This window comes from Schistocerca serialis, chromosome 4 (assembly GCF_023864345.2).
Source record: "Schistocerca serialis cubense isolate TAMUIC-IGC-003099 chromosome 4, iqSchSeri2.2, whole genome shotgun sequence".
NCBI classification, from domain to species: Eukaryota; Metazoa; Arthropoda; class Insecta; order Orthoptera; family Acrididae; genus Schistocerca; species Schistocerca serialis.
In genome coordinates, this window is record NC_064641.1 from 574278788 (window position 1) to 574299584 (window position 20797).

A 20797-nucleotide genomic window follows, 5' to 3' on the forward strand; every position below is an offset into this window, starting at 1 on the left:
TCAACCAGGTATATTTCCATTTTTCCCCCGCTTCTCTTCCGCATGTGCACACAGTGCAATTGTGGTACATGCAACTGCTGCGGTAAATAACAAGTTGTTGTTGTCACCCATCTTGAACTTTGACGAAAAGTATGATGACAGTGTAATACCACTTCTAGCGCTACGTCAAAGATCTTTGTCAATTATATTGGACCTTCGACCATAGATTCTAGTAGACTGGCCTTGCTGTGCAGAAGCTATAGGGCTGGTGTGGCTCCAACATACATCTACATCTACATCTACATCGATACTCCGCAAGCCACCCAACGGTGTGTGGCGGAGAGCACTTTACGTGCCACTGTCATTACCTCCCTTTCCTGTTCCAGTCGCGTATGGTTCGCGGGAAGAACGACTGTCTGAAAGCCTCCGTGCGCGCTCTAATCTCTCTAATTTTACATTCGTGATCTCCTCGGGAGGTATAAGTAGGGGGAAGCAATATATTCGATACCTCATCCAGAAACGCACCCTCTCGAAACCTGGCGAGCAAGCTACACCGCGATGCAGAGCGCCTCTCTTGCAGAGTCTGCCACTTGAGTTTATTAAACATCTCCGTAACGCTATCACGGTTACCAAATAACCAGGTGACGAAACGCGCCGCTCTTCTTTGGATCTTCTCTATCTCCTCCGTCAACCCGACCTGGTACGGATCCCACACTGATGAGCAATACTCAAGTATAGGTCGAACGAGTGTTCTGTAAGCCACCTCCTTTGTTGATGGACTACATTTTCTAAGCACTCTCCCAATGAATCTCAACCTGGTACCCGCCTTACCAACAATTAATTTTATATGATCATTCCACTTCAAATCGTTCCGCACGCATACTCCCAGATATTTTACAGAAGAAACTGCTACCAGTGTTTGTTCCGCTATCATATAATCATACAATAAAGGATCCTTCTTTCTATGTATTCGCAATACATTACATTTGTCTATGTTAAGGGTCAGTTGCCACTCCCTGCACCAAGTGCCTATCCGCTGCAGATCTTCCTGCATTTCGCTACAATTTTCTAATGCTGCAACTTCTCTGTATACTACAGCATCATCCGCGAAAAGCCGCATGGAACTTCCGACACTATCTACTAAGTCATTTATATATATTGTGAAAAGCAATGGTCCCATAACACTCCCCTGTGGCACGCCAGAGGTTACTTTAACGTCTGTAGACGTCTCTCCATTGATAACAACATGCTGTGTTCTGTTTGCTAAAAACTCTTCAATCCAGCCACACAGCTGGTCTGATATTCCGTAGGCTCTTACTTTGTTTATCAGGCGACAGTGCGGAACTGTATCGAACGCCTTCCGGAAGTCAAGAAAAATAGCATCTACCTGGGAGCCTGTATCTAATATTTTCTGGGTCTCATGAACAAATAAGGCGAGTTGGGTCTCACACGATCGCTGTTTCCGGAATCCATGTTGATTCCTACATAGTAGATTCTGGGTTTCCAGAAATGACATGATACGCGAGCAAAAAACATGTTCTAAAATTCTACAAGAGATCGACGTAAGAGATATAGGTCTATAGTTTTGCGCATCTGCTCGACGACCCTTCTTGAAGACTGGGACTATCTGTGCTCTTTTCCAATCATTTGGAACCCTCCGTTCCTCTAGAGACTTGCGGTACACGGCTGTTAGAAGGGGGGCAAGTTCTTTCGCGTACTCTGTGTAGAATCGAATTGGTATCCCGTCAGGTCCAGTGGACTTTCCTCTATTGAGTGATTCCAGTTGCTTTTCTATTCCTTGGACACTTATATCGATGTCAGCCATTTTTTCGTTTGTGCGAGGATTTAGAGAAGGAACTGCAGTGCGGTCTTCCTCTGTGAAACAGCTTTGGAAAAAGGTGTTTAGCATTTCAGCTTTACGCGTGTCATCCTCTATTTCAATGCCATCATCATCCCGTAGTGTCTGGATATGCTGTTTCGAGCCACTTACTGATTTAACGTAAGACCAGAACTTCCTAGGATTTTCTGTCAAGTCGGTACATAGAATTTTACTTTCGAATTCAATGAACGCTTCACGCATAGCCCTCCTTACGCTAACTTTGACATCGTTTAGCTTCTGTTTGTCGGAGAGGTTTTGGCTGCGTTTAAACTTGGAGTGGAGCTCTCTTTGCTTTCGCAGTAGTTTCCTAACTTTGTTGTTGTACCACGGTGGGTTTTTCCCGTCCCTCACAGTTTTACTCGGCACGTACCTGTCTAAAACGCATTTTACGATTGCCTTGAACTTTTTCCATAAACACTCAACGTTGTCAGTGTCGGAACAGAAATTTTCGTTTTGATCTGTTAGGTAGTCTGAAATCTGCCTTCTATTACTCTTGCTAAACAGATAAACCTTCCTCCCTTTTTTTATATTCCTATTAACTTCCATATTCAGGGATGCTGCAACGGCCTTATGATCACTGATTCCCTGTTCTGTACATACAGAGTCGAAAAGTTCGGGTCTGTTTGTTATCAGTAGGCCCAAGATGTTATCTCCACGAGTCGGTTCTCTGTTTAATTGCTCGAGGTAATTTTCGGATAGTGCACTCAGTATAATGTCACTCGATGCTCTGTCCCTACCACCCGTCCTAAACATCTGAGTGTCCCAGTCTATATCTGGTAAATTGAAATCTCCACCTACTGTTGGCAAAACGTGGCGGGATTTCAAATCAGCGGTCTGCCATCCTATGTTTGTATCGTATTTTACCCACATTTCTCAATTGACTGCCAAACGCTTCCAACACAGATTACTTTTTTATTTGCGAAAAATTATGTCAGAACTACATTTGACCTGGATTTGTTCACAGTACCATTTATAAAATCAAACAAATACATTGAACGCCCCTCTGGTGGGCAGCTGGACGAAATTACTATGAACTATCAATTAAAGTAAAATGTCGTTAAAATTCTTTTAAACAGTAAGAGTGGGCTCGTGTCAAAACTTTAAACATTGGATTCGCCGCGTTTTGAGCTCTAGTCACTTATAAAAGAAAATGGGATATGGGAATTATGTCAACTATAGGTGCCAAAATTGTCGACTTTAGGAGCAGGTCCATTTTAGAGTATCAATTTTAGGTGCACTTCAAAGGTTCAGTTCCTACTATTTTTACAAAAGTTTAAACTATCAGTTTTTTTAAAAAAATGATATTTTAGATGAAAGGTGAGACTGAAGTTTCAGAAAATAAGTTTGGAGCCTACATTTATTTAATAGTATTAGAAGGTAGAAAAAAATTCTCTTCATCTGTCGACTATAGGTGCTCTTACCTTATTATAATCTCACTTGTATATACAAAAAGGCGCTTATGTGCAGATGGCTTAAAATTTTTCCGTTTCGGGGAAAGCTGCCTTCGGTTTTCATCCTTAGAGAACCTATGAGTAGGAACGAGAAACAGTTATACTTACTTCTGTAACCGAATTATCAAAGATACTTTCCAAAATGTAATATGAGTCTGACTTTACAGGCATCACTTTCAACATTTTAATTTACGTGATACTCTATTTCAAGTGTAAAAATATATAAAAGTCACTTCAGCAGATTTCAGTAAACGCATCTGCACTATCATAGAAACACTTGCACGTGAACTGTAATGCCATTTCCCCAAACAAAACGCTGAGTACAGCCATAAGCGCAACACGAAACAACGATGTTTTGCCAACATTCACGTGACTTTAGCCCGGAGATGTTGGAGCCACGAAAATGACGTCAGGGCCAGTCTATTATATTTATGCCCGAAGTATTGGACGGAATATTTGATCACATCTTTGATCAAATCTTCGACAAAGAAAGTTGATAGTGTAATACCGGCCTAAGCGTAGGCGTGCAGAGCAGCCAGCGCCTTACGATCTCCACGTGACACCGGCTGGCGCTGAGGCGTCGCATGTCCCCGCGTCAGCGAGTGCCGCCAGTCGGGTGATCGGAACAGCGGCTTTGAACTTTCTTCCGGTCGTGTGCACCATCAGCGCATGGTTCTGCAGACATCCGTGATCTTCCTGAGACGCTACTTTCAGCGCAGGTGAACCCACCGGAAAAGCCATCATAAGCAGACAGTTGCATTCATCCGTGAAGAAGCGAAAAACTGTACGAGGTCACTGAGATAAAACAGCGATCTAGCAGTAAGCATAAGTCTAAAAAAAATGGTTCAAATGGCTCTGAGCACTATGGGACTTAACTTCTGAGGTCATCAGTCGCCTAGAACTCAGAACTACTTAAACCTAACTAACCTAAGGACAACGCACACTTCCATGCCCGAGGCAGGATTCGAACCTGCGACCGTAGCGGTCGCGCGGTTCCAGACTGAAGCGCCTAGAACCGCATAAGTCTGTGCTGTGCTGTGGTATATCGAGAGGTTGTAAGAATGGAAAATTGTACTGAAATGCAGGAGGATCTGCAGCGAATTGACACATGGTGCGGGGAATGGCAATTGAATCTCAATGTAGACAAGTGTAATGTGCTGCGAATACATAGAAAGAAAAATCCTTTATCATTTAGCTACAATATAGCAGGTCAGCAACTGGAAGCAGTTAATTACATAAATTATCTGGGAGTACGCATTAGGAGTGATTTAAAATGGAATGATCATACAAAGTTGATCGTCGGTAAAGCAGATGCCAGACTGAGATTCATTCTAAGAATCCTAAGGAAATGCAATCCGAAAACAAGGGAAGTAGGTTACAGTACATTTGTTTGCCCACTGCTTGAATACTGCTGAGCAGTGTGGGATCCGTACCAGATAGGGTTGATAGAGAAGATCCAACGGAGAGCAGCGCGCTTCGTTACAGGATCATTTAGTAATCGCGAAAGCGTTACGGAGATGATAGATAAACTCCAGTGGAAGACTCTGCAGGAGAGATGCTCAGTAGCTCGGTGTGGGCTTTTGTTGAAGTTTCGAGAACATACCTTCACCGAAGAGTCAAGCAGTACATTGCTCCCTACTATGTATATCTCGCGAAGAGACCATGACGATAAAATCAGAGAGAGTAGAGCCCACACAGAGGCATACCGACAATCCTTCTTTCCACGATCAATACCAGACTGGAATAGAAGGGAGAACCGATAGAGATACTCAAGGTACCCTCCGCCACACACCGTCAGGTGGCTTGCGGAGTATGGATGTAGATGTAGATGAAGTCTAAAGTTTAACGTTACTGTGGGAATATTTGGCATGGCTGGAACTGTCACTGAAGGCGTTGACAGCTAAAGAGGGTGGACTAAAATATGGAAACGCCAAACACAACACATTACCATACCTAGTAATGTGTAGTAAAACCGTTGGCATTCAAAAGGTCTTCCAGTCGTCTCAGAATGGACAAAAAAAAGTCCTGTACGGTTTCCAAGAAAATCTTATACAATTCTTCCTACAAAATAGTGGCAAGTGCAGGCAAAGACAATTGTAGATAGCGATCATGCAACCGTCTCTCCAAAGTAGACCTCAAAGGCTCAACAATACTAAGGTCTGGTGATAGTGGTGACAATGGGAATAGCTGCAATTCATCCTCGAGCTCACAAAATCCCACTTCGACGATGCGACGTGTGAGAACAGGTTCAAATGGCTCTGAGCACTATGGGACTTAACATATGAGGTCATCAGTCCCATAGAACTTAGAACTACACTAACCTAACTAACCTAAGGACATCACACACATCCATGCCCGAGGGTGAGAACAGAAGCCTGTGGTCTTGCTACAAATGTACCATGGGATGGACCTGATCAACCAAAATGTCTACGAAGTCCTTGGTAGTAATGCGACCAGGCAGAGTAACCACAAGGTCCATGAAATACAGCGAAATGACTGTCAACATCATCACTGGACCCTCGCCATCTCTTGGAACGTTATCTCGTCAGAAGGTGAAACAGTATGAAACAAGACTCATGCGACCAAAGGACATTATCCCATTGCTCTACGGTCCAGTTTGTATGGCTTCGGCACCAAGTTTCCCTGTTACAGGCGTTTGCATCATTGGTGAGTGATTTTGGAATTCCAACTCGCGCAGCAACGCCCTGCTTATCGGGCTCCCTACGCGTTGCTTTGTTGCTGACAGGGTTGGCGAGTGCGACATTCAGTTCTGCAGTGACTTTTGCAGCTCATCCTCTTATTTTTCTACACAATCCTCTTTAATGACCGTCTGTCATGATCACGCAGCACACACGTTCGTCCACGTTATCACTTAGCGGATGACGTTCTTAGATTTTCTCTGTGTGCAGTATAAATTTTCGATATGGTGCCTCTTGAAACACCAAACACTCCTGCTGTCTTGGTTACAGTTGCACTCGCTATACGAGCGCAACGTATTAAGGACAGCACACAGGTGTCGTTCGTGGTCATATACAGTAGCGCCATCTGCTGGCTTGGCTACCATCTGCATTTATGTTCCAGCATTCATTTGTAGCGGTGTTTCGGTATTTTTATACAACCCCTGTATTTAGAAACGGCAAGACGGTCTTACCTCTTACTACTGTGGTGGCGAGAAAAGCGGCTGTAGCATGTTGCCATCATGGTCGTGGAAGGAACTGTTTTTAGCAGATTATGCCGGCAGCGGTAGGTGGGGTGGGGGCGTAATTTCTGCATAGATGTCCTAGGCTGGATCTTACACTTCCCTGCTGTGTCTCAAGGATTATGTGACACTGTTGATAATAATGACTCACCATTTTGATGTACGTGTTTACTTCGACAGTCCCCCCCCCCCCTTTTTTTTAAATCTCATTTTGTTCGCTTATGTTCGTTGCATCTGTTCGTGGCGGACGTCGTAAGACATCCGTTTAAGTTCGTTGTTGATCGACTAACTCAGTGTTTTTATTACAGAGGGCAGCTAACCCTCTGACCGAACACGCTGAGCTACCGTGCCGGCTGCCCCCTGGTAGTTTCAGATAGCAGTAGACTATACGTCGATGTTTCATGATCTTTCTTCTTTCCCTCTCTTATCGTCACCAACAGCACAAAAATACGACACTACGCTTAACGTCAGTGGTTCCAGAACTTCCTGAGACCATTATCCCTCAATGTAACCAGAATTTTCTTTCAACACTTATTTTTAAAATGAAGAAAGATAAATCATATCCAGTTTTTGTGTTTAATTAAACCAAAAATTAATGAGTCACTGAGACAGTACTGCTTGTTTCTAACAATCTTTATTAACAAAATGTTAAAGTAATTCTCAGTGTATTGTAGTTGATATCTACAAATCAGTTTTACTATCACACGCGCATGGTACAAAGTACGAACTTTGTGTGTAATGGATATTCTATGTGATGAGATGCTGTTCATAAAATCGTCTCACAAGCTGAAACCTGCCTACACTGTGTTACACGTTATGCATAGTATTTGAAAAAAAAAATTATCACCAACTTACATAATTAGTATTACTGTCTTACCAAACAAGGCTAGTATAACCCTCAGAAAATTTCATTTTACCCCTCAGGCGTTAATTCCTCCAGGTTTGGGAACCACTGATGCACGCGAAACAGCTTTAGAATGGAAAAGAAATTATTTGCTCATATTTATTTTTAAAATGACGAAAGATAAAAGATGTTTACTTTTTGTAGGGTGTTTACAAATGGCACTCAGTTTCCCTGTTCTGTGGTGAATTTACGCTTGTGCACTGGCAATATATACGGGTGTACTCTTTTCGAATCATGATGGTGGAAGAATCACACCACCAACAGAGCATTGTAGGTGGAAAGATGTCGAAGTGCGCAAGAAAGAAGAATCTTTCCAATCAGGCGGCTGAATCAGCTCGTAATCACTAATTTCATGAGATTTTTTAGCACAGTGTTTTCGGAGGACGTTAGGGAAAGCGGTGACTACTGGCCAGAGAACACCTGCCCTCTTTCAGCGTGGTAGTGTGTGAAGAAAAAACTGTGAATTTGTAATCAGAAAATGTTTAAAGAAAAACAGCACGAAGTAAATTAATATTGCATAAACTCCAAGAACCCGTTTTGCTTCCGGAAACTTCAAAAGCAAGCCTATATATGAGAAGTTTCCCAATCTTGTTAAAATTCTGATAATAAAATCCTTGGATAGTGAAGACAGTAAAACACCCTGAAGTTAATTTGATAAATAAGGACACAGTATACTGTAATTGTGCTTACCAGTAACAGTTAAACTTAGATAAAATTGCATCTAACCATGAACGAATGGAAATATAACGTTAAATGGCATGTAAACAAAGATCGCGTACCTTGACAGTTATTAGATTCAAAGTTCCCTCTAATATGCTAACTTGATTGAACCAATGGCGAATAAGGTACTTCTTTGTAATTGGTCGGTGCAAATAACTTCAATGGCGGATGCCTCAACTTACACGTCTGGCCCTGTTTCACAGTACAATACATAAATTCTCCTGTCTAACCGACTGTACATACACGTCGAAGCACGCACCTCCAAAAGACACACACAACGCATGCAACGACTAATACAAATACGCTGAAAAGCAAAAACAAATAAAAGGATGGCAATTAGTACTGTTAGTGGTGGGGTCAACAAAAATGGTTCAAATGGCTCTGAGCACTATGGGACTTAACATCTGAGGTCATCAGTCCCCTAGAACTTAGAACTACTTAAACCTAACTAACCTAAGGACGTCACACACATCCATGCCCGAGGCAGGATTCGAACCTGCGACCGTAGCGGTCGCGCGGTTCCAGACTGAAGCGCCTTTAACCGCGTGGCCACACTGGCCGGCTGGGGTCAACAAACACTGAAGATGAACTGTCTTTTTCAGTACACTACTATACTTTTATTTATGGAAAGAAACATTAAGAGATAGTGTGTTACAAAGCAGAAAGAAATTAAATTGGATACAATTGTGAGTTTGTCGAAGACAGGAATGGCTTTGAGTGTCATCTGTGCTGGGTCGGCGTGATGTGGCGACGGCGGTAGATGCAGTCTGAAGTTGCTGATATGAATCCTGTAAGTTCAGCCAGTCATGTCCTTGGCATTCATTAATCCTCTTTCCTTACATCTTGTTTCGGCTGGCGGTGGTAATAAGGAGTCAATTTGTCGTAGGCCGGAACAAAGTAAGTGTTTCTGCAGCGCTTGAAAATCGTATTAGTTAAACTGCAACTTTCACACACTATAGATTGGCACAGTCCACACGTCGTGTTCAAATTAACATTAAATTTGCTATAAATTGCCAATTGCGAAGTTAGACAGTCCACCTACCGTTGATGTTCAGGGTTCACGATAACACTGTTCCCGCAAAAATATTCACTTATGTGGCAACACAGTTCACCGTTTCCACATTGGTGGTTAGTGTTTCAGTATACATCACATTTCGTTGACAATAAAAATGACCAATGTTAATTTACTGTCTATGTAACGCAGTTCAGTTCTAAGCCAACGACAATACTGTCTGTTCACGAGTGCATTGTCACTGCTACAAGCATCATTTTGCAAAAAACCAACCGTATTCTCTTAATATAACGTTCGTTTAGAATGATCATCATAAAGTCACATTTAAAACCGTATCTAACACACGTAAGTCCGGTATTAATATCACGTTAAACGCACACTATTACTACACATAATACTTGTTTTCGTACCACCATGCTCATGGGCCATCGGCTGACTGTCACAGTGTTCGACCCGACAACTTTCGATACCTCTCTCGTTCCACAGTTCTTACAACACTTCTGCCTATTGCATTCAGTTTCACACAATACATTTGATAAAACTATTTGAAAGATCATCAGAAAAAATCTATGTCTTTACATAAGGAACTCGTATAGAAAACAGCAAAGTAGACATAGTCACACTTCATGTTCTACTCTATATAACCAAATGAAAAATATTCTACATCATCAGAAATATATCTGTGAAGTGCAACGTACTAAAACGAAGGAAAAAAATATATCTCGTTGTTAGTCATGGCTTCACAAGTGCTGCTGCCTTGAGGTAGACGCCTGTGGCGTTTACATCACCTAAGCCTGTTTGAGTTACCACGACATACGACATGTCCATGTGCACTGGCGCCGCTGGATGCTGGCTGATTTCCAGTGACACAGTGTTTACAAATTAATATTAACAGTTGTCGAGTGGCAGTGCTTGGCACTTAACTCTGGCTGATTGGCAGTGACAATGGATGCTGCCAGTTTGATGTTAACCCAAATACCGCCTTTACCGCCGAATGGAGCAACCTCCAGTGTCCAGTACCACGTTGAAAACCCAAGTAAGTAGACACCTGCATGGTTCATGTGAATATGTGACTGATGCCATTCAAAATTAATTTATGAAAATAAATAAATACTTCGTGACTAGTCGCAGTGCCCTATAGTTAATATATTTTCAGCAGATGGCGCCCCACAGCTGTGCTTTATTTACACAACCTTTTTCAGTCGTGTGACCATAATTAGGTTCATGAATATATTCACAGCATCATGTTACTAGAAATATAAAATCACCAATGTCAGGTGATATAACCGTGAATTATACACTGTTATCATATCATAATAAAAAATTACATCATCATTCTGTAAAAACTGTGATAGATAATGTACCTATTCTTACGAAACTGCAATGGGCGTTAAAGCTGTGAACAGATTCATGCCATGTAGAGGTGTCTTCTTTTCCGTGGCCATGTTAATTTGTGGGTTTGGCAATGTTAACGGTAAAGAGTGTGGCCTGAAGCCGTTCCTGCTGTGTGAGAACAAGAAAGGCGCCGATCCATCTCAGCAGTGTCAGTGAACGAGACAAAGATACGCAAACAGCAGACGTACCTGCCATGTATAAGAGAGTCGGAACTTTAATAGTGGCAACTTTTTATTTACAGCTCATACAAAATAGATACGTGTTTCAAAGTTTTACTGACCTTCAAAGCAGTCACCAGCATTGTGTATAACCCGTTGCCAGCGATGTGGATGTCGTAGGATACTCTTACAAGGGAACATCCCCATCGCACCCCCCTCAGATTTAGTTATAAGTTGGCACAGTGGATAGGCCTTGAAAAACTGAACACAGATCGATCGAGAAAACAGGAAGAAGTTGTGTGGAACTATGAAAAAATAAGCAAAATATACAAACTAGGTCGTCCATGTGTAATATAGGCAGTATTAAGGGCAATATGAGACGAGGAGCGCCGTGGTCCCGTGGTTAGTGTGAGCAGCTGTAGAACGAGAGGTCTTCAGTTCAAATCTTCCCTCGACCGAAAATTTTAACTTTTTATTTTCAGTTTATGTGAAAAACTCTTATGTTTTCATCACTTTTTTTGGAGTGATTATTACATCCACAAGAAAACCTAAATCGGGCAAGGTAGAAGAATCTTTTCACCCATTCTCCAAGTGTACTAATTAGGTGGGTCGACAACGTATTCCTGTCATGTGACGCACATGCTGTCACCAGTGTCGTATAGAATATATCAGACGTGTTTTCCTGTGGAGGAATCGGTTGACCTATGACCTTGCGATCAAATGTTTTCGGTTCCCATTGGAGAGGCACGTCCTTTCGTCAACTAATCACACGGTTTTGCGGTGCGGTCGCAAAACACAGACACTAAACTTATTACAGTGAACAGAGACGTCAATGAACGAACGGACAGATCATAACTTTGCGAAAATAAAGAATGCAAAATTTTCAGTCGAGGGCAGATTTGAACCAAGGACCGCTCGTTCCGCAGCTGTTCACGCTAACCACGGGACCACGGCGCTCCGCGCCTCACATTTCCATTAATATTGCCTATCTTACGCATGGACGACCCAGTTTGTATATTTTGCTTATTTTTTCATAGTTCCACACAACTTCTTCCTGTTTTCTCGATTGATCTGTGTTCAGTTTTTTAAGGCCTATCCACTGTGCCAACTTATAACTAAATCTGAGGGGGGTGCGATGGGGATGTTCCCTTGTTAGCAGTGCCAGTTGTGCTGACAGTTCGAACGGCGCGGTCTATTGCCCGCCGAATTTGTACCAGTTCTGAAGCGAATGCCGTGAAGTGTTTCCTTCAGTTTAGAAATCGAGTTGAACTCACGAGGGCTTAATTCAGGGGAATGCAGTAGGTGGTATAGCACTTAGCAGCCCAATCAGTCAAACAAATCTGTTCATTTTTGGAACACAACCTACAACCAGCTTGAGACAGAAGTGATGACACTTTTTGCAGGACCTGACCATCATTTTGCAGGACAATGCTCAAGCACGTACAGTGTAAGCTGTTACTGATTTGTTTGACTGATGGGTCTGCAAAGTGCTATACCACCTACTGCACTCCCCTGACTTAAGCCCTCGTGAGTTCAGCTCGATTTCTAAACTGAAGGAAACACTTCACGGCATTCGCACCAGAACTGTTACAAATTCATCGGGCAATAGATCACGCCGCCCCAACTGTCAACACAACTGACATTGCTAAGAGTATCCTACGACTTCCACAGCGCTAGCAACGGGTTATACACAATGCTGGTGACTACTTTGGTCAGTAAAACTTTGAAACACATACCTATTTTGTACAAGCTGTAACCAGATAGTTGCCACTATTAAAGTTCCAACCATCGCAAAAGAGACAAACGAGCGCGGCAGTCGCACACGTCTGGAACAGAGGAAAACAAACATCGCAATGCTGAGCATCATAAAAAAGTCTGTATTTTAAGGGATAGAACGAAATTAATTAGTAAAGATAAATCGCTGATACAGTTCTTAAAATTATTTTACTTAAAATAAACAGATTGTGAAAAGTAAGAAATAGGATTATTCTCGTAGGTGAAAGGTACCCCTGAATTTAATAGCTCCGAGCACTATGGAACTTAACTTCTGAGGTCATCAGTCCCCTAGAACTTAGAACTACCTAAACCTAACTATCCTAAGGACATCACACACACCCATGCCCGAGGCAGGATTCGAACCTGCGGTCGCGCAGTTCCCGACTGTGGCGCCTAGAGCCGCTCGGCCACGCTGGCCGGCTAAATTTAATGTTTTGAATACTTTCATGACGTAATTACAACTTCTTATGTCTAGACGTTCTTAGTAGATTACTTGTTCTTTTGAAACGGTCATTCTTAAATAAGTCACAGTTATACAAAATTATTAACGAAATAAATTAAAATCATGGCTTATAGTCGTAGAAGAGTGGCTTCATCTTCCTGAGGGCTTAAGCTGCCTCCATACCAAATTTCATCGAAATCATGTCAGCGGATTAGTCGAGAAAACATAACAGGCACGTTTGCTTTCGCATTTATAACATTGGATAAAACTTTAAAACGATGTCTTTTTTTCCGTGATCCGATTATGACTGAATAAAGTCTACAAGGCGCCCCAAGTTATGCTCAAGTTACCTGCGGAAATACCGTGAAAAATCGTCTAGTGGTTTTGGAGAAGCGTGTTCAGACACGACAGTCTTATTATTAGTATAGATGGGTGATAAACCACATGCTGAGTGTAAGTCAATATTGATCAGTATCAGCAACTGCACCATGGGATTAGCACCTACGGAAGAGGCTGTTACGTAAATTTCCAATGCTATCTGATTTAAATGCCGTTTCGTTGGTGAACAAAACGTTGCTGTAGTGTTATATAGTACCATATTTTATGCCCTGCCTGTCGCTTGTTACCGGAACATTGTGGAGGATGTGTCCATGGAAACAATTTTGTTGTTTTGATGCTATAAATCAGCCCGCCCACTTTCCCTCATCCTCCGGTATTCACTTATTCATTCATCTACATTCACTATATTCATTCATCTACACCCATATAGAAAGTAATTTCCAGATAATGTTACAAATTTTCAGGGATGATGGAGAAGGGTAATTATACCAATTTGAGGTCAGGGACCCTGGTCCGGAAGTGACCTAGTCGAAAGTTATAAGGGAAAGTCGTTCTGGTACAGATGACAGTGGAAAACATGTACCGGTACGTTTGTTGCTAAGACTCTATGGCAGACAACTTTCAGAGGTGGTAGTATGGACTAAAACAAGAAAAAAAAGTCAAGCAAATATGGCCCTAAAATGCATACCTTAAGAGCTATAGGCACTTGTCCAGTAGAAATGTATTTCACAGTACTGAATATGAACAAGTTTTACAGCCCATGTTTACTTGGCTTTTTTTATTTTGGTCCATACTACCCTCTCTGAAAGAGGCCTATACTATAGTCTTAGCTACAGCACTATCACAGTATCAGAAAGATTTTCGCTTACTTGTTTCGACTCGGTCGTTTCTGGTCCATGGTCCCTTACCTCAGATTGATACGTTTACCGTTCTCCATCATCCCTGTCAATCATCATGGAATCACCCTGTACACGAGCTGTACAGCAATGCTTGCACTGCTGCTCGCAACACTGCGATATGTTGTTAACAGCTGGTAATCGCATTGACACAACACACTTCAGAGATAAAATCGTGAGCAGTCAAATTCTGACGACTCTTTGACTATACTCTGAGCAGTGTGTTCCTCAGTCTTTCACCGCTAGTATCTCTGGTTTTCCAAAGGCAGCCATTTCGATTGGATATACCTGGTTCTGTTACTTTCTTCCTTAACCGCACTACACACTGACGAGTTACAGATGTTTTTCATTGATTTGGGAATAATCACTAATCTAAGTATACTAAACAACTGCTTTCTCTATCTCATTGTTATGAGCATTTCCTACAAGTAAGTTAATGGTAATTGGTGAAGCACTTACACGGTTGACGTACTTATACAAGACCCTGACAAAATGTGTACTTCTCTTCTTCGCTGCTGTCACGAATAAAGGAAGCGATTTGATAAATTATAAAAAAAGGGATTGCTTTGAATCAATGTGAGATCTATTTCCGAAACAACAATATCCTGTTACTGCACGAGCCTCGCTGACGAAGCGAGCATTATTGCAAACAACTATCTTGTTTAGGGCTGTACACGCCATTGACGTCCGAAGTGAACATCGACTAACACGACGCGAGAAAACCAGCAAACGACAGCATAGCTCACCGTGCAACTGAAGTAGGCGACGATCAGAATCCCGTTTGCCTAAGCAACATAGTGAACCACAAACAAGTAAATGACCAAATTAATGTAATTAACAAATCATTAATGATGCCTCATAATAACTAACAACAAATGAAAGTAGTACAGAAAGTAATAGCCTCAGTGGAAACATGTCTTCATTTAACCAGTATTTGATGACTGTGGAGGAGGAGGAGAAGCTTAGTGTTTATCATCCCGTCGACAACGATGTCATTAGAGACGGAGCACAAGCTCGGATTAGGGAACTGTGGGAAATGAAATCGGTGTGCTCTTTCAAAGGAACCATCCCAACATTTGGCTGAGCGATTTAGGGAAATCACGGAAAAGCTAAATGATGATGGTCGGACGCCGGTTTGAAACGCTGTGTGCTAACCACTGCTTGATGGCTTTGGATTACAGTGTAACGTAAATTGTAAAGAGAACTTTAGTGTCAGTTTGTAATACATAGTGTGTGCTTCAATAAATCAGAATTACGTCAAATGCATTGTTCGAACTTCCATTGGTTTCTTCATGACTGGTTCCACAGCCATCAAATACTGTTAAATGAAGAAATGTTTCCTCTGAGACAGTAACTTTATTTAAGAGTTTATTTGTTATTGGTCAATTTCATTATCAAGATTGGTCTCAGAGTGTGTAATTGACCAACAGCAAATAAAAGTAGCAAATAAAGCTACAGCCTCACGTAAACATATCTTCATTCATTCTTGAAACGTTCTAAAATATACTCAGTTTTATGCCAGTGACCTATTGCCCGCAATACTTTAAAAATAATGCACTATCATGGACACATATTCATAACAACATAATTATTTTCAGTTCAAAACTATCATAGATTAATTTTCCCCTGAAAAACTTCGGCAGTGCTACCTCGGGCCCGGATTTTAATTACCTAAAAAACAGTGAAATATTTAAGCATTTATGACGTAAAACTTACATAAGTATGACCTTAAAAAATAAAACATGACTCAATAGAAGTTTATTTAAAGCATTCTTGTTTGTTTATTTAATTCTTAATTCACCATAACGTAATGCAAAATTCACTTCTCAAAATATTGTAAGTATAGTTCTTTCTTTCTGAAGGTGTTGTGGCTAATTTGCACCTATTTTTTTAATGTCTGAATGTTTTATTTTCTAAACACAAAGTACAGTGAAAAGATCATCTATCGAAACAGTAAAACAATGTTTTTAATTCCTAATAGTATTTAAAGCGTTTCACATTATTTAATACCGTATGTCAATCTTCAGTATCTGCAAAGTTGCACTGGGTCACGAGGTGCATTTTCAGCTTTTCCATTGTCAAAGATCTACAGTTGTCGCCGAGGATAGTTTTTTACCTGGAAAAGCTCCTCTCCACTTCACACGACGTCACTGGAGCGTTTTTGAAGGCAGCCAGGTCACTGGAGTTCAGCTTTGTTTCAGTATCTTCAAATGTTGCGGCATACTCTGAAAGACTGTCACTAATTTTGCACAGTGTAGAATACCCAGGATTCCGTTGGAGAACACTTTGCAATTTGGTTTTCACTTTGTCAGCCACATGACCACGAGCTCAACTCAACTCACTCTGCACATGTTGCACAATACTCAGGGTCTCACATAGCTGAGTGCCAACAGCTTCCAGTCGTTTGATGGCTTTTGATATCACTGAATAATTGGCGTTGATGTATGCCAAGTTTCGAGATAATGTACCTGTAAAAAACTTCTTTCACAATTTTGATAGCACTTGATTCATCGCTATCAAGCTCACAGAAGATTGTCTTTATTTGGGTGTAGTTGGTGCAGTAATACTCAGCAGCATTGAGCCAAGAACCCCATCGTGTAAGAACAGGTTTAGGTGGGGGGGGGGGGGGGGGGAGGGGCGTTGAAGGTGCTTGTTCCTTGAATTTCTGCACACGTAGAGGAGCCTTCACATAGATTTTCTTGCCACAGGAAATTAATTTGTCCACGTCAGGGTAATTTGATCGCACCTCTTCGACAATTCTGTGCAACGCATGTGCAAGTCAAGTAGCGTACACCATATTGGGGTAGAGAATCTGAAGCCCTTTGGCTGCTTTAGACATATATGAAGCACCATCTGTTACAAGCAGCAAAACGTTGTGTCTTTTCACACCATGTGGCCACAGTAGCTTCAGAGAGTTGTCAAACAATATAGTAATCGTCGAATTGTTTACTCTATTGAGAGCTTCACACGTTAGTAGGTACATATCTCCAGGGCCATCAACTTTGAAACACCAACAACAACATTAGCAATATATTGCCCACTAATATCCGTAGTTTCATCTATCGACAGCCAATTCTTTTGCTCAGCAATAGTAATTCGTATTTTGTTGAGCACATCATTGTATCATACGGATAAATAGTTCTTTCTCAGTGTAGATTCATCTGGAACTGGATGTGTTGTGTACTTCTCAAAGAACCGTCTGAAGCGTGGATTCTTCAGCTTTTTCAATGGGATGTTGCAGGGCACCATCATCTCACACAAATGCGTGCAGAATGATTGCATGGTTGACTATTGACCTGTCTGTTCAAATAACAGCGTTTTCCTGCTGTTATTTTCAGCACTTCGTTTCACACAGCTGCTGTGTTTAGCGGTATTACAGTGTTGTTGCACATTAAAGCGCTTTTCTGCACTAACTTTTACTTCACGCAGTTTACAAAATAATATTTTCCCACCAGTACTAAAGAACTTCTCTCCAAATTCTCGAACATATCCTCGCAACTTCACGCTGTCGGAGCACTTTGCTTTAGGTATGTTGAACAAGGCAAATGCTGTATTCAAACTGGTTACTGGGAACACCTGTGCGACTGCGATGATTATTACGGCAGAAGCCGCCTTTGTTGGCTCCGAGGGCGTGTTGTCGACTCTGCGCAACAATGTTTTATGTTCGCAAATCGACTGTTGTGGCACACCGATTTTCTGCTACAGTCCTGAGAAATAAAGTTGTATACTATTTTATCTGTTTATATATCATAATAGCACGTTAAATATTGTCTCGTGAGCAACATATTCATTTTCTTATTCGTGTGTCCCGTAAGATACGAGAAAAACAGTATATGCATTTTTGGCAAAAGTTGACGGAAATATGACCTATTATATTAAAAGTTAGCCGCAATATGACCTATTACTAAAATTTTTGAAATATGACTTTGTATGTACAATCAAAATACATTTTTCGACATTAAAATACCTAGATTTGTGAATAAATTGTTCTAAAATTCACCCTATAGCTCGGAAAAAAATATGACTTGTCATTAAAATCCGGGCCCTGCTACTATATGGCTCTGATACCGAGGGGCCCGTAGTTCGTGCTGCATCGGCTGTATGGATAAATCGTCTCTGCCCTACTCTACTGACGTCAGTGACACAGGATGGCTATTGTTTTATTTCGGCTACAGTAAGAAGGTTGCCATGTAGGCTGTTGTAAATATTTTCATGATCCCTAAAGATGATATAAGGGACAAAGTGGTTGTAAATAAAGAATTAACATTATCAACACGTCTTTGCTGTTTTGAAAAATACACACATCAAAAAAAGTTTTGCATAACCCCTGTTCCCAGAACTCCTGACGATAAGCATTGACTGTGGATATTGTATCACAGACACAGTTCTTTTGACTGTTCAGAGATGTCACCAAACCCGCCCAAAGATGTAACCAACCATATAGCATATACAGAGAGACAGGAACTGTCGATGACATGCCTCGCTCAGGCCGCCAAGGGCTACTAGTGCTATGGAATGATCGATACCTACGGATTATGGCTCGGAGAAACCCTGACAGCAACGCCACCATGTTGAATAATGCTTTTCGTGCCGCCACAGGACGTCGTGTTACGACTCAAACTGTGCGCAATAGGCTGCATGATGCGCAACTTCATTCCCGACGTCTATGGCGAGGTCCATCTTTGCAACCACGACACCATGGAGAGCGGTACAGATGGGCCCAACAACATGCCGAATGCTCAGGATTGGCATCACGTTCTCTTCACCGATTGTCGCATATGTCTTCAACCAGACAATCGTCGGAGACGTGTTTGGAGGCAACCCGGTCAGGCTGAACGGTTTAGACACACTGTCCAGCGAGTGCAGCAAGGTGGAGGTTTTCTAGTGGCATTATGTGGGGGGCGACGTATGCCGCTGGTAGTCATGGAAGGCGCCGTAACGCTGTACGATACGTGGATGCCATGCTCCGACCGACAGTGCAACCATATCGGCAGCATATTGGCATATTCGTCTTCATGGATGACAATTCGGGCTCCCGTCCTGCATATCTTGTCAATGACTTGCTTCAGGATAACGACATCGCTCGACTAGAGTGGCCAGCATGTTCTCCAGACATGAACCCTATCGAATATACCTGGGATAGATTGAAAAGGGCTGTTTATGAACGACGTGACCCACCAACCACTCTGAGTGATGTAAGCCAATTCGCCGTTGAGGAGTGGGACAATCTGGACCAACAGTGCCTTGATGAACTTATGGATAGTATGCCACGACGAATACAGGCAAGAGGACATGCTACTGGATATTAGATGTACCGGTGTGTACAGCAATCTGGACCACCACCTCTGAAGGTCTCGCTGTACGGTGGTACAACATGCAGAGTGTGGTTTTCATGAGCAATAAAAAGGGTGGAAATGATGTTTATGTTGTTCTTTTTTCCAATTTTCTGTACCGGTTTCGGAACTCTCGGAACCGAGGTGATGCAAAACTTTTTTTGATGTATGTACTATCTGATCACAAGTATACGGACACCACTGCGTAATGCGTAACTGACCACTAGATATCACGAGAGGTTGACCCGCCAGTATAAACGGAGGCTTTGAGCATCGTGTTCTCATTATAACAGCAGTAACAGCGAAATCGGTCCATCAGACGATTTCGAACGTGGGCTAATCATTGCATGTCACCTGAGAGACAAATGCATCAGGGACATTAACATCCTTCTATAGCAGCCCAAGTAGAGTGTTGGTGATGTAATTGTGAAGCTTAAGAGCGAAGGAACAACTACAGCTAAACCAAGACCAGATAGACCTCATGTACTGACGCACAGGGAATCTCGATAATTGCGGAGTGTGGTTCTAAAACCAAATCGCATGAAATCGGCGGAAGGAATCACTTGTGGGTTCCAAAGCGCTACCAGAAGTCCATCTAGCACAACGACTGCGTATGGGTTAAAGAGAATTGGCCATCATGGTCGAGCAGTTCCTCATCAGCCACACATTTCTGAAGTCTCTATTAAGCGACAGTTGAATTGGTATGAAGAGGGGCGCCATTGGACAGTGGATGACTGGAAATGAGTGATTTGGAGTGATGAATCACACTACACCCTGTGGCAATTCGATGGAAGAGTATGGTTTGGCGAATGCCTGGAGAATATTACCTCCTGTCATGTGCAGTGCCAATAGTGAAGAAGAGAGGATGTGTTATTCGTGGTCAGGGTGTGGTCCCCTAATTGCATTTAAGTAAATGCTAAATGCAGAATATTATTAACATTTACAGAATTGCGTACTGCGTACAGTACAGGAGTAGTCTGGAGGCGGCGATTCCTTGCATCATCATGTTAATGCATCTTGGCATAAAGCATCAGCTGTGATTCGATGGCTTGTGGACAATAATATTCCCGAAATGGACTGTCTCGCCCAGAGTTCCGACCTGAACCTCGTGGAACGCCTCTGGAGCCAGACCGTAGACTTCTCTCTAGACCCCAGCGTCCAACATTACCAGCGGCCGGAGTGGCCGAGCGGTTCCAGGCGCTACAGTCTGGAAGCGCGTGACCGCTACGGTCGCAGGTTCGAATCCTGAAGTGGGGATGGATGTGTGTGATGTCCTTAGGTTAGATAGGTTTAAGTAGTTCTAAGTTCTAGGGG